This window comes from Triticum aestivum, chromosome 7D (genome assembly GCF_018294505.1).
Source record: "Triticum aestivum cultivar Chinese Spring chromosome 7D, IWGSC CS RefSeq v2.1, whole genome shotgun sequence".
Taxonomy (NCBI): Eukaryota; Viridiplantae; Streptophyta; class Magnoliopsida; order Poales; family Poaceae; genus Triticum; species Triticum aestivum.
The window spans coordinates 69,842,348-69,854,093 of NC_057814.1; positions in this window are offsets into that span (position 1 = coordinate 69,842,348).

Below are 11,746 nucleotides of genomic sequence, written 5' to 3' on the forward strand. Positions count from 1 at the left end.
GACCCACCAGACGGGCCACCAGTATTTCGCGGAAAAAATGTTTCCCCCTGACTGCTGGGACCCACCGGACGGGCCACCGTATTTCATGAAAAAAAACGTTTGCCCCTGACTGCTGGGACCCACCAGACGGACCACCGTATTTCGCGAAAAAAACATTCCCCCCGCTGTCAGCTCGGACCCACCGGATGTGCCTCCTTATTACTCGCAGAAAAATGAATACTCCCCCTGCTAGCTGGGACCCACCATGGTGGGAGGCTGACTTGTGGGCCTACTAAGTTGACGGGGACGGAGGGCTTTGTCAACTTAGTCAATATGAACGATTCTAGCTCCAGTGACTGTACGATGTCCATCCAACGGCCGTAGTGCTTCTTCAACCTCTGGTCTTCTTGCTCCAGCCGCCCAAAGCAACGCCGGTCGTGCCGCATGCTCCTGCCTCCCGTGGCCGGCTGTGCTGCCGTGGAGGCCTCACCGCCACTACTATTCCCACCGCTGGCCAGGCCCTGCGGCGACGGAAGCCTCACACCGCAGCCGAACCAGTGAACCCTCGTACTCCTCTCCGCGCGGGCTTCCACTGCCGCGTCTTCCCCGGCTCCGCGTCGTCCCTTTCCTAGGCCTCGCCGTCGTCCACCGCCGTGGTGCTCTCCGCTCGGCATGGTCAACGTGGTCAAGGAACGACTTCCATCGGAAGAGTACTGTACGTGGAGAGGCTGACAGCTGGGTCCACGGCCACAGCCCAGTTTTTTGGTGATTTGCCAAGTAAGTCGCTTTGTCAGGCCTGTTGGGCTGCAAATCTTTCAAGACGAGGAGAGCTTTCATTCGGCTGGCCAAGAAAATGGCCCATCAGTAATGAGAAATGTGGGTTGTACATTTTTAAAACACATCACACCGGCAATTAGTTTCAAATATCTTTTTTTTCATTTCGGGATTTTAAATTACATTAATTTTTATGCGTGGAGAATTTGTTGGATTTTATATTGATATACATTTATTTTTAAAATCAGTTTGAATGTGAGTCAAAATTTCAGGATTAAAAACAGTTCGGACCGCACCGAAATATGCAAAATTTCGTATAATTTTTTAACCGTGGCCACAATATGGGCTGTAATGCTAACAAAAAGAATATGGGCTCCAAAAAACCTTAATAATTAGCAAATGGGTTGTAAATTATTAGAAATAATGGCAGATGGGATGTATGTTGTTTTCCACAAATTTGAGGCTTTCCTAAAAAAAAGGTTGACGTACAAGCAGTGACTGTTGGATGGCCATCCAACGACCGTCGTAGTTCTTCAATCTCTGCTCTTCCTGCTCAGCCGCTCAAACAAGCGCGAGTGGGACTGCCTGCTCCCTCCTCCCCGCGGCCGGCTCTGCTGCCACGCAGGCCTCACCGTCCCACCGTACTCCCATCGCTGGCCTAGCCATCCCTCTACTCACCCACACCTGCTGTTATTCTCCGGCGACGGCAGACGAACCAGTAAACCCTCGTACAGTCGTACTACCCTCCGCGTGGGAAACAACTGCCGAGTCTTCCCTGCCTCCGTGTCGCTCCCTTCCTAGGCCTCGCCGTCGTCCACTGCGCTGGTGCTCTCGGCGCGGCCTGGTCAACATGGTCAACGACCGACATGCATCTGAAGTGGACTGTACGTGGAGAGGCCGACGGCTGGGTCCACGGCCGCACGCAAGGAAATGCCTCCTTATTACGCACAAAATAATGATTCCTCCACCTGACATCAGGGACCCACCGAAAGAGCCTCTGTATTTCGTGAATAAAATGTTACCGCCGCTGACAACTCGGACCCACCAGCTATATCTTCGCACGCAAGGAAGTGCCTCCTTAGTACGCACAAAAAAAATGAATACTCCCCCTGCTAGCTCGGACCCACCATGGTGGGAGGCTGACTTGTGGGCCTACTAAGTTGACTGGGACGGGTGCCTTTGTCAACTTTAGTAAATATGAACGATTCTAGCTCCAGTGACCGTACGATGTCCATCCAACGGCCGTAGTGCTTCTTCAACCTCTGGTCTTCTTGCTCCAGCCGCCCAAAGCAGCGCCGGTCGTGCCGCATGCTCCTGCCTCCCGTGGCCGGCTGTGCTGCCGCGGAGGCCTCACCGCCCCCTACTATTCCCACCGCTGGCCAGGCCCTGCGGCGACGGCAGCCTCACACCGCAGCCGAACCAGTGAACCCTCATACTCCTCTCTGCGCGGGCTTCCACTACCGCGTCTTCCCCGGCTCCCTGTCGTCCGCTTCCGTCTTCCACCGCCCTGGTGCTCTCGGCGCGGCATGGTCAACGTTGTCAAGGAACGACTTTCATCGGATGTCGACAGTACGTGGAGAGGCTGACTGTTGGGGAACGTAGTAATTTCAAAAAATTTCCTACGCACACGCAAGATCATGGTGATGCATAGCAACGAGAGGGGAGAGTGTTGTCCACGTACCCTCGTAGACCGACAGCGGAAGCGTTATCACAACGCGGTTGATGTAGTCCTACGTCTTCACGATCCGACCGATCAATTACCGAACGCACGGCACCTCCGAGTTCTACACACGTTCAGCTCGATGACGTCCCTCGAACTCCGATCCAGCCGAGTGTTGAGGGAGAGTTTCATCAGCACGACGGCGTGGTGACGATGATGATGTTTCACCGGCGCAGGGCTTCGCCTAAGCTCCGCAACGGTATTATCGAGGTGTAATATGGTGAAGGGGGGCACCGCACACGGCTAAGAGATCTCAAGGATCAATTGTTGTGTCTCTGGGGTGCCCCCCTGCCCCCGTATATAAAGAAGCAAGGGAGGAGGAGGCCGGCCCTAGGAGGGGGCGCACCAAGTGTGGAGTCCTACTAGGACTCCCTAGTCCTAGTAGGATTCCACCTCCCATATGGAATAGGAAAAGAGGAAGGGAAAAAGAGAAGGAAGGAAGGGGGCGCCCCCTTCCCTAGTCCAATTCGGACCAGACCAAGGGGAGGGGTGCGGCCACCCTTGAGGCCCTTTTTCTTCTTTCCCGTATGGCCCAATAAGGCCCAATACGTATTCCCGTAACTCTCTGGTACTCCGAAAAATACCGAATCACTCGGAACCTTTCCGAAGTCCGAATATAGTCGTCTAATATATCGATCTTTACGTCTCGACCATTTCGAGACTCCTCGTCATGTCCCCGAACTCATCCGGGACTCCGAACTCCTTCGGTACATCAACATACATAAACTCATAATAAAACTGTCATCGTAACTTTAAGCGTGCGGACCCTACGGGTCCGAGAACTATGTAGACATGACCGAGACACGTCTCCGGTCAATAACCAATAGCGGGACCTGGATGCCCATATTGGCTCCCACATATTCTACGAAGATCTTTATCGGTCAGACTGCATAACAACATACGTTGTTCCCTTTGTCATCAGTATGTTACTTGTCCGAGATTCGATCGTCGGTATCTCGATACCAAGTTCAATCTCGTTACCGGCAAGTCTCTTTACTCGTTCCGTAACACATCATCCCGCAACTAACTTATTAGTCACAATGCTTGCAAGGCTTATAGTGATGTGCATTACCGAGTGGGCCCAGAGATACCTCTCCGACAACCGGAGTGACAAATCCTAATCTCGAAATACGCCAACCCAACAAGTACCTTTGGAGACACCTGTAGAGCACCTTTATAATCACCCATTTACGTTCTGACGTTTGGTAGCACACAAAGTGTTCCTCCGGTAAACGGGAGTTGCATAATCTCATAGTTAGAGGAACATGTATAAGTCATGAAGAAAGCAATAGCACCATACTAAACGATCGGGTGCTAAGCTAACGGAGTGGGTCAAGTCAATCACGTCATTCTCCTAATGAGGTGATCTCGTTAATCAAATGACAACTTATGTCTATGGCTAGGAAACATAACCATCTTTGATTAACGAGTTAGTCAAATAGAGGCATACTAGTGACACTCTGTTTGTCTATGTATTCACACATGTATTATGTTTCTGGTTAATACAATTCTAGCATGAATAATAAACATTTATCATGATATAAGGAAATAAATAATAACTTTATTATTGCCTCTAGGGCATATTTCCTTCAGTCTCCCAGTTGCACTAGAGTCAATAATCTAGTTCACATCGCCATGTGATTTAACATGAATAGTTCACATCACCATGTGATTAACACCCATGGTTCACATCGTCATGTGACCATCACCCAAAGGGTTTACTAGAGTCAGTAATCTAGTTCACATCACTATGTGATTAACACCCAAAGAGTACTAAGGTGTGATCATGTTTTGCTTGTGAGATAATTTTAGTCAACCGGTCTGTCACATTCAGATCCGTAAGTATTTTGCAAATTTCTATGTCTACAATGCTCTGCATGGAGCTACTCTAGCTAATTGCTCCCACTTTCAATATGTATCTAGACCAAGACTTAGAGTCATCTAGATTAGTGTCAAAACTTGCATCGACGTAACCTTTTACGACGAGCCTTTTGTCACTTCCATAATCGAGAAACATATACTTATTCCAGTAAGGATAATTTTGACGGCTGTCCAGTGATCTACTCCTAGATCACTATTGTACTCCCTTGCCAAAATCAGTGTAGGGTATACAATAGATCTGGTACACAGCATGGCATACTTTATAGAACCTATGGCCAAGGCATAGGGAATGACTTCCATTCTCTTTCTATCTTTTGCCGTGGTCGGGCTTTGAGTCTTTACTCAATTTCACACCTTGTAACACAGGCAAGAACTCATTTCTTTGACTGTTCTATTTTGAACTACATCAAAATCTTGTTAAGGTATGTACTCATTGAAAAACTTATCAAGCGTCTTCATCTATCTCTATAGATCTTGATGCTCAATATGTAAGCAGCTTCACCGAGGTCTATCTTTGAAAAACTCCTTTCAAACACTCCTTTATGCTTTGCAGAATAATTCTACATTATTTCCGATCAACAATATGTCATTCACATATACTTATCAGAAAATGCTGTAGTGCTCCCACTCACTTTCTTGTAAATACAGGCTTCACCGCAAGTCTGTATACAACTATATGCTTTGATCAACTTATCGAAGCGTATATTCCAACTCCGAGATGCTTGCACCGGTCCATTGATGGATCGCTGGAGCTTGCATATTTTGTTAACACCTTTAGGATTGACAAAACCTTCTGGTTGTATCATATACAACTCTTCTTTAATAAATCCATCAAGGAATGCAGTTTTGTTTATCCCTTTTGCCAGATTTCATAAAATGCGGCAATTGCTAACATGATTCGGACAGACATAAGCATAGATACGAGTGAGAAACTCTCATCGTAGTCAACATCTTGAACTTGTCGAAAACCTTTTGCGACAATTCTAGCTTTGTAGATAGTGATACTACTATCAGCGTCCGTCTTCCTCTTGACAATCCATTTATTCTCAATTGCTTGCCGATCATCGGGCAAGTCAACCAAAGTCCACACTTTGTTCTCATACATGGATCTCATCTCAGATTTCATGGCCTCAAGCCATTTTGCGGAATCTGGGCTCACCATCGCTTCTTCATAGTTCGTAGGTTCCTCATGGTCTAGTAACATAACCTCCAGAACAGGATTACCGTACCACTCTGGTGCGGATCTTACTCTGGTTTACCTACGAGGTTTGGTAGTAACTTGATCTGAAGTTACATGATCATCATCATTAACTTCCTCACTAATTGGTGTAGAAGTCACAGGAACAGATTTCTGTGATCCAATAAGGGAGCAGGTACAGTTACCTCATCAAGTTCTACTTTCCTCCCACTCACATCTTTCGAGAGAAACTCCTTCTCTAGAAAGGATCCATACTTAGCAACGAATGTCTTGCCTTCGGATCTGTGATAGAAGGTGTACCCAACTGTCTCCTTTGGGTATCCTATGAAGACACATTTCTCCGATTTGGGTTTGAGCTTATCAGGATGAAATTTTTTCACATAAGCATCGCATCCCCAAAATTTTAAGAAGCGACAACTTTGGTTTCTTGCCAAACCATAGTTCATAAGGCGTCGTCTCAACGGATTTTGATGGTGCCCTATTCAACGTGAATGTAGCTGTCTCTAATGCATAACCCAAAATGATAGTGGTAAATTGGTAAGAGACATCATAGATTGCACTATATCCAATAAAGTACGGTTATGACGTTCGGACACACCATTACACTGTGGTGTTCCAGGTGGCGTGAGTAGTGAAACTATTTTACATTATTTTAACTGAAGGCCAAACTCGTAACTCAAATATTTTACCTCTGCGATCATATCGTAGAAACTTTTATTTTCTAGTTACGATGATTCTCCACTTCACTCTGAAATTCTTTGAACTTTTCAAATGTTTCAGACTTTGTGTTTCATCAAGTAGATATACCCATATCTGCTCAAATCATCTGTGAAGGTCAGAAAATAATGATACCTGCTACGAGCCTCAATATTCATCGGACCACATACATCTGTATGTATGATTTCCAACAAATCTGTTGCTCTCTCCCTAGTTCCGGAGAACGGCGTTTTAGTCATCTTGCCCATGAGGCACGGTTCGCAAGCATCAAGTGATTCATAATCAAGTGATTACAAAATCCCATCAGTATGGAGTTTCTTCATGCGCTTTACACCAATATGACCTAAACGGCAGTACTACAAATAAGTTGCACTATCATTATTAACTTTGCATCTTTTGGCTTCAATATTATGAATATGTGTATCACTACGATCGAGATCCAACAAACTATTTTCGTTGGTGTGTATGACCATAAAGGTTTTATTCATGTAAACAGAACAACAATTGTTCTCTAACTTAAATGAATAACCGTATTGCAATAAACATGATCAGATCATATTCATGCTCAACGCAAACACCAAATAACACTTATTTAGTTTTAACACTAATCCCGAAAGTACAGGGAGTGTGCGATGATGATCATATCAATCTTGGAACTACTTCCAACACACATCGTCACCTCGCCTTTTACTAGTCTCTGTTTATTCTGCAACTCCCGTTTTCGAGTTACTACTCTTTAGCAACTGAACCAGTATCAATTACCGAGGGGTTGCTATAAACACTAGTAAAGTACACATCAATAATCTGTATATCAAATATACCTTTGTTCACTTTTACTAGTCTCTGTTTATTCTGCAACTCCCGTTTCGAGTTACTACTCTTAGCAACTGAACCAGTATCAATTACCGAGGGATTGCTATAAACACTAGTAAAGTACACATCAATAATCTGTATATCAAATATACCTTTGTTCACTTTGCCATCCTTCTTATCCACCAAATAGTTGGGGTAGTTCCGCTTCCAGTGACCAGTCCCTTTGCAGTAGAAGCACTTAGTCTCAGGCTTAGGACCAGACTTAGGCTTCTTCACTTGAGCAGCAACTTGCTTGCCGTTCTTTTTGAAGTTCCCCTTTTTCCCTTTGCCCTTTTCTTGAAACTAGCGGTCTCGTCAACCATCAACACTTGAAGTGGTCTCGTCAACCATCAACACTTGATGTTTTTCTTGATTTCTACCTTCGTCGATTTCAGCATCACGAAGAGCTCGGGAATTACTTTCCTCATCCCTTGCATACCATAGTTCATCACGAAGTTCTACTAACTTGGTGATGGTGACTAGAGAATTCTGTCAATCACTATTTTATCTGGAAGATAAACTCCCACTTGATTCAAGCGATTGTAGTACCCAGACAATCTGAGCACATGCTCACGAGTTGAGCGATTCTCCTCCATCTTTTTGCTATAGTACTTGTTCGAGATTTCATATCTCTCAACTCGGGTATTTGCTTGAAATATTAACTTCAACTCCTGGAACATCTCATATGGTCCATGACGTTCAAAACGTCTTTGAAGTCCCGATTCTAAGCCGTTAAGCATGGTGCACTAAGCTATCAAGTAGTCATCATATTGAGCTAGCCAAACGTTCATAACGTCTGCATCTGCTCCTGCAATAGGTCTGTCACCTAGCGGTGCATCAAGGACATAATTTTTCTGTGCAGCAATGAGGATAATCCTCAAATCACGGATCCAATCCGCATCTTTGCTACTAACATCTTTCAACATAATTTTTCTCTAGGAACAAAAAATGAACACAGGGAAGCAACAACGCGAGCTATTGATCTACAACATAATTTGCAAAATACTATCAGGACTAAGTTCATGATAAATTTAAGTTCAATTAATCATATTACTTAAGAACTCCCACTTAGATAGACATCTCTCTAATCATCTAAGTGATTACATGATCCAAAGCAACTAAACCATGTCCGATTAACACGTGAGATGGAGTAGTTTCAATGGTGAACATCACTATGTTGATCATATCTACTATATGATTCACGCTCGACCTTTCGGTCTCTGTGTTCCGAGGCCATATCTGTATATGCTAGGCTCGTCAAGTTTAACCTGAGTATTCCGCGTGTGCAACTGTTTTGCACCTGTTGTATTTGAACGTAGAGCCTATCACACCCGATTAACACGTGGTGTCTCAGCACGAAGAACTTTTGCAACGGTGCATACTCAGGGAGAACACTTTCATCTTGAAATTTTAGTGAGAGATCATCTTATAATGCTACCGTCAATCAAAGCAAGATAAGATGCATAAAGGATTAACATCACATGCAATCAATATAAGTGATATGATATGGCCATCATCATCTTGTGCTTGTGATCTCCATCTCCGAAGCACCGTGCTTGTGATCTCCATCTCCAAAGCACCGTCATGATCACCATCGTCACCGGCGCGACACCTTGATCTCCATCGTAGCATCGTTGTCGTCTCGCCAACTTATTGCTTTTACGACTATCGCTACCGCTTAGTGATAAAGTAAAACTATTACATGGCGATTGCATCTCATACAATAAAGCGACAACAAATATGGCTCCTGCCAGTTGCCGATAACTCGGTTACAAAACATGATCATCTCATACAACACATTATATCACATCATGTATTGACCATATCACATCACAACATGCCCTGCAAAAACAAGTTAGACGTCCTCTACTTTGTTGTTGCAAGTTTTACGTGGCTGCTACGGGCTTAGCAAGAACCGTTCTTACCTACGCATCAAAACCACAACGATAGTTTGTCAAGTTGGTGCTGTTTTAACCTTCGCAAGGACCGGGCGTAGCCACACTCGGTTCAACTAAAGTGAGAGAGACAGACACCCGCCAGTCACCTTTAAGCAACGAGTGCTCCGAACGGTGAAACCAGTCTCGCGTAAGCGTACGCGTAATGTCGGTCCGGGCCGCTTCATCTCACAATACCGCTGAACCAAAGTATGACATGCTGGTAAGCAGTATGACTTATATCGCCCACAACTCACTTGTGTTCTACTCGTGCATAGCGTCAACGCATAAAACCAGGCTCGGATGCCACTGTTGGGGAACGTAGTAATTTCAAAAAATTTCCTACGCACACGCAAGATCATGGTGATGCATAGCAACGAGAGGGGAGAGTGTTGTCCACGTACCCTCGTAGACCGACAGCGGAAGCGTTATCACAACGCGGTTGATGTAGTCGTACGTCTTCACGATCCGACCGATCAAGTACCTAACGCACGACACCTCCGAGTTCTACACACGTTCAGCTCGATGACGTCCCTAGGGAGGAGGAAGCGGGTCCTAGGAGGGGGCGCACCAGTGTGGAGTCCTACTAGGACTCCCTGCCCCCGTATATAAAGGAGCAAGGGAGGAGGAGGCCGGCCCTAGGAGGGGGCGCACCAGTGTGGAGTCCTACTAGGACTCCCTAGTCCTAGTAGGATTCCACCTCCCATATGGAATAGGAAAAGAGGAAGGGAAAAAGAGAAGGAAGGAAGGGGGTGCCCCCCTTCCCTAGTCCAATTCGGACCAGACCAAGGGGAGGGGTGCGGCCACCCTTGAGGCCCTTTTTCTTCTTTCCTGTATGGCCCAATAAGGCCCAATACGTATTCCCGTAACTCTCCGGTACTCCGAAAAATACCTGAATCATTCGGAACCTTTCCGAAGTCCGAATATAGTCATCCAATATATCGATCTTTACGTCTCGATCATTTCGAGACTCCTCGTCATGTCCCCGATCTCATCCGGGACTCCGAACTCCATCGGTACATCAACATACATAAACTCATAATAAAACTGTCATCGTAACTTTAAGCGTGCGGACCCTACGGGTTCGAGAACTATGTAGACATGACCGAGACACGTCTCCGGTCAATAACCAATAGCGGGACCTGGATGCCCATATTGGCTCCCACATATTCTACGAAGATATTTATCGGTCAGACCGCATAACAACATACGTTGTTCCCTTTGTCATCAGTATGTTACTTGTCCGAGATTCGATCGTCGGTATCTCGATACCTAGTTCAATCTCGTTACCGGCAAGTCTCTTTACTCGTTCCGTAACACATCATCCCGCAACTAACTTATTAGTCACAATGCTTGCAAGGCTTATAGTGATGTGCATTACCGAGTGGGCCCAGAGATACCTCTCCGACAATCGGAGTGACAAATCCTAATCTCGAAATACGCCAACCCAACAAGTACCTTTGGAGACACGTGTAGAGCACCTTTATAATGACCCATTTACGTTGTGACGTTTGGTAGCACACATGTTCCTCCGATAAACGGGAGTTGCATAATCTCATAGTCAGAGGAACATGTATAAGTCATGAAGAAAGCAATAGCAACATACTAAACGATCGGGTGCTAAGTTAACGGAATGGGTCAAGTCAATCACGTCATTCTCCTAATGAGGTGATCTCGTTAATCAAATGACAACTTATGTCTATGTCTAGGAAACATAACCATCTTTGATTAACGAGCTAGTCATGTAGAGGCATACTAGTGACACTCTGTTTGTCTATGTATTCACACATGTATTATGTTTTCGGTTAATACAATTCTAGCATGAATAATAAACATTTATCATGATATAAGGAAATAAATAATAACTTTATTATTGCCTCTAGGGCATATTTCCTTCACTGACAGCTAGGTCCACGGCCGCAGCAAGGAAGTGCCTCCTTATTACGCGGAAAATAATGATTCCTCCACCTGACAGCTGGGACCCACCGGACGGGCCACTGTATTTCGCAAAAAAACGTTTCCCCTATTTGCTGGGACCCACCAGCTACATTTTCGCACGCAAGGAAGTGCGTCCGGGCAAAAAAATATAACGATTAGCCCCCCTGACTGCGGGGACCCACCAGCTACATCTTCGCAGGCAAGGAAGTGCCTGACAGTCGGGACCCACCTGGTCGAAGCGTACGTAGCGTTGTCATTCTGGTCGCGAACGTGTACGTACATATATACTGGTGGATGTAGAGGCGTGCACGTGACGTAGTAGAGGCGCGTACGTGTCGTAGTAGTGGCGCCCACGTAGCATGTACACGTACGTACAGCGGCCAGGGTGCAAGAAAGAAAATACGGCCACGTATGTGTACATACGGGCGGGGTCTCGAACGCCTACTAGCGCATACGTACGGCCAGGGTTCATGTACATGGCTAGGTCGGAACGGAGAAACAGCGTCGTCGTCGTGTTCATGGGGAGGCAACGGAATGCGTCGTGTTCATGGGGAGGCAACGGAATGTGTCATGTTCATGGGGAGGGGTGTGGCGTACCGCAAAACGGAGGAAACGGACCTCCTACGGTCGAAACGGCGGTCCTGTTGATCGGGAGGAGTGTGGCATACCGCAAAACGGACGAAACGGACCTCCTACGGTCGAAATGGGGGTCTTGTTGATCGGGAGGGGTGTGGCGTACCGCAAAACGGACGA